Source organism: Bubalus kerabau, chromosome 6 (genome assembly GCF_029407905.1).
Source record: "Bubalus kerabau isolate K-KA32 ecotype Philippines breed swamp buffalo chromosome 6, PCC_UOA_SB_1v2, whole genome shotgun sequence".
Lineage (NCBI taxonomy): Eukaryota > Metazoa > Chordata > Mammalia > Artiodactyla > Bovidae > Bubalus > Bubalus kerabau.
This window is the reverse complement of record NC_073629.1, coordinates 107,124,956-107,128,644: the sequence shown is the minus strand read 5'-3', so window position 1 is coordinate 107,128,644 and position 3,689 is coordinate 107,124,956. Positions and strand designations below refer to the sequence as shown.

Below are 3,689 nucleotides of genomic sequence, written 5' to 3'. Positions count from 1 at the left end.
AAAATTGTTAAAATTAGTATAAAGAACAATACTGGGATAAGGGATATTTGAATATGAACTGAAGGGTAGTTAACAGTGTTGTATTGATGTTAAATTTCCTGATTTTGAGAGCTGTACTATGATTATATAAGTCTGTCTGTCTGGCCTCTTTAGTGTGGATTAGGTCAACATATAGATATAAATTCTCAGGCCAAGCCCCAGGTCATCAAATAAGATAGAGCTTCCCTGGGTGGCTCAGATGATAAAGAATCTACCTGCAATGCAGACATGGGTTCAATTCCTGGAGAAGGAAATGGCAACCCCTCCCATATTCTTGCCTGGGAAATCCCGTAGACAGAGGAGCCTTGTGGGCTACAGCCCATGGGGTTGCAAAGAGTCGGACAGGACTGAGCCACTAGCGCTCTCACTGTCTACCCTTGGAGAATTGCCCACCCAGCAAGGGGGGAGCAGCCACAGCTGTGAGCGCACAGATCCCAGAGTCACACAGCCTTGGTTCCAACCGCAGCCCCGCCACTCGTGAGCTGTGCGACATCCACAAGTTATTTGACCTCACTGTGCCCTAGTTTTGTCACCTGACTTTGGGATAATAATAGTACTTATTTCAAAGGATTGCCAATAGGATTAAATATGTGTAAAGCCATTAGTGCCTGGCATAGAGTAAGCAACATCTAAAATTTGCTAAGTAAAACTATGTCAGAACAATGCAGTAAATGCTAGCATAGAGGGTTCCATGGAAGCCCAGGGATCATGCAGACCCAGAAGGGGCTGTGAAAGGTGCGTAGGCATTAGCCAGATTACATTGGAAAGGTCCTTTTAGGCAAAGGAACTGCTTACACTGAAACACAAGAGATTTGAGAATTCCCTGGTGGTCCAGTGGTTAAGATTCCACACTTGCACTACCAAGGGTGCTGGTTAAATCCCTGATCAGGGAACTAAGATCCTACGAGCTGTGCAGTGTGGCCAAGTTATAAACAACAACAATCCACATACAAGAGATTTGTAGGTAACTGCAGATTTGCTTCCTAGAATATAAAATGGGGCTACATCGTGAAGAGATGAGCAGAGTCAGGACATGGAGCGTCCTTCTGAGCCTGTGATGGAGCCCAGACTCAATCCTCAAGATGAGGGGGTCCTTAGAATGCTGGTGGAGAACAATTATCCTCAGATCCATGCTTTAGAAAGCCCTACTTGGCTACTCAGATCAGGAGGAAGCAAGCCTGGGACAGAGAGACCAGTTAGGAACATACGAGCATTAATCACAGGACAGAAGATGGGAGCTAAACCAAGACAGTAGCAACAAACAAGCAGTAGGAACAAACAAGGGAGGAAAGATTCAGAGAAACTTAAAATAAGCAGAATATGGCAATGCGTCAGGTATGAATTATAACCAACTGAAACTTCTGGTTTGACCAGAAGACAGCAAAATTAGCTAAAATCGGGCACCAGGGAGACCAGAGTGAAGGAAAGAGGAAATCCACTTGAAGTGTACTTTGTTTATTTATCAGGACTGTGACATATTCAGGCAGAAATATGTGAAACTCGAGAAAGAAGTCAGGGCCAGACTAGAGATAAAGAAATCACGAGAACACTGAGTGGTTGCAATAATCTCAGACAAGGAAGAAAAGTAGCGAAATACACAAGGACAGTGTGGAGAGAGGAGGTGAGGGAGGGAACTCAGAGTGACACCACCATGCAAAGCGCAGACACAGGAGGAGGAGCCCCTGAATTATTCTGAGCAGCCGGGGTTGGGATGTGTGTTGAGAAGCAGAAGAAAGTGCTGAGGCAGGGGGAGCCCGGGACCTGGGGACGTGATCTTCCTGAAATCAGGGCAGGAGTAGGAAGACAGGGAGCCTGGTGCCAAAGTCCTCAGTGAGGGGGTGGGGAAGATTGGGGGTGACAGGGCCAGGTCATGTCCTTCCTCTTCTAGGACACCTCCTTGTTCAGCAGCCATCACAGATTGACACCCAAGCACACATTAGGTACTTCTCACCCAATGCCCTACAAGGACAAGACACCCACTTGTTCGATTGACCCAACACCACCCACATCAGAGGTGCCCTGGGTGCAGAGCTTTCTGGAAGCACAATCTTGCCTCCTGAGTTTCCAATTTGGGAGGCTCTGACCCAGTTAGAACTGGACATGGAACAACAGACTGGTTCCAAATAGGACAAGGAGTATGTCAAGGCTGTATATTGTCACCCTGCTTATTTAACTTCTATGTAGAGTACATCATGAGAAACGCTGGGCTGGAAGAAGCACAAGCTGGAATCAAGATTATTGGGAGAAATATCAATAACCTCAGATATGTAGATGACACCACCCTTATGGCAGAAAGTGAAGAGGAACTAAATAGCCTCTTGATGAAGGTGAAAGAGGAGAGTGAAAAAGTTGGCTTAAAGTTCAACATTCACTACATTGAGAACACAGGTTTTGCTTCCATCACCGTAATTTTATTGCAGTGGTGACAATGAGACCTGTAACATTTTTAAAAAAAAAAAAAAAAAAAAAAAAAAAAAAAAGTTCAACATTCAGAAAACAAAGATCATGGTATCTGGTCCCATCAGTTCATGGGAAATAGATGGGGAAACAGTGGAAACAGTGTCAGACTTTATTTTTTGGGGCTCCAAAATCACTGCAGATGGTAACTGCAGCCATGAAATTAAAAGACGCTTGCTCCTTGGAAGGAAAGTTATGACCAACCCAGATAGCATGTTGAAAAGCAGAGACATTACTTTGCCAACGAAGGTCTGTCTAGTCAAGGCTATGGTTTTTCCTGTGGTCATGTATGGATGTGAGAGTTGGACTGTGAAGAAGGCTGAGCGCCGAAGAATTGATGCTTTTGAACTGTGGTGTTGGAGAAGACTCTTGAGAGTCCCTTGGACTGCAAGGAGATCCAACCAGTCCATTCTGAAGGAGATCAGCCCTGGGTGTTCTTTGGAAGGACTGATGCTGACACTGAAACTCCAGTACTGTGGCCACCTCATGCGAAGAGTTGACTCATTGGAAAAGACTCTGATGCTGGGAGGGATTGGGGGCAGGAGGAGAAGGGGACGACAGAGGATGAGACGGCTGGTTGGCATCACCGACTCGATGGACGTGAGTTGGGTGAACTCCGGGAGATGGTGATGGACAGGGAGCCCTGGCGTGCTGCAATTCATGGGGTCGCAAAGAGTCAGACACGACTGAGCGACTGAACTGAACTGACCCTTCTACCTCTTTACTCTCTTAAGAGTCCATCCTAGAAAATGTTTTCAACCAGTCGCATCTGACCAAACTGAACGGAAAGAATCAAACATATGTTAATAAATTCAAGCTATCAGCCAACTGCCCATTAGCCAGATCCAGTTCATTGCTGCTTTGGTCAACACCATGTGGACTCACTACATGGACCCACTGTGTCACTCTCACAGGACACAGAGAAGATGGGACATCTTAGGAGCTCCCCAGGGCGATGAAAACTGTCACTGGGAAATTTCAGGCCTTCAAGTCCAGCTGTTAGCAAAGATGGGTGAGAATCAGGAGGAAGCCCCAGCCCCTGTCAAGGCTGGAAGGACACAGTCTATGTTCCGAAGCAAGACCTTCAAAGGAACGAGGCCTCTAGCTTTGCTGAGAATCTCAAATTCTTTATTTCCATGCAGGTACTGCATTCTCTTCTCTAATATACACCGCTCTCTACTCATGTAAATGTT

The 3,689-nt window shown here is 46.0% G+C and overlaps 1 non-coding gene across 1 annotated transcript; it reads left to right on the top strand.

The window, feature by feature from the left end:
* The first annotated feature begins 2,378 nt into the window (after positions 1–2,378).
* Positions 2,379–2,485, top strand: LOC129656695 (small nucleolar RNA SNORA1). The gene has a single exon (XR_008716486.1). It is a non-coding gene; the product is annotated as a small nucleolar RNA SNORA1 (small nucleolar RNA).
* The last annotated feature ends 1,204 nt before the right edge of the window (positions 2,486–3,689 follow it).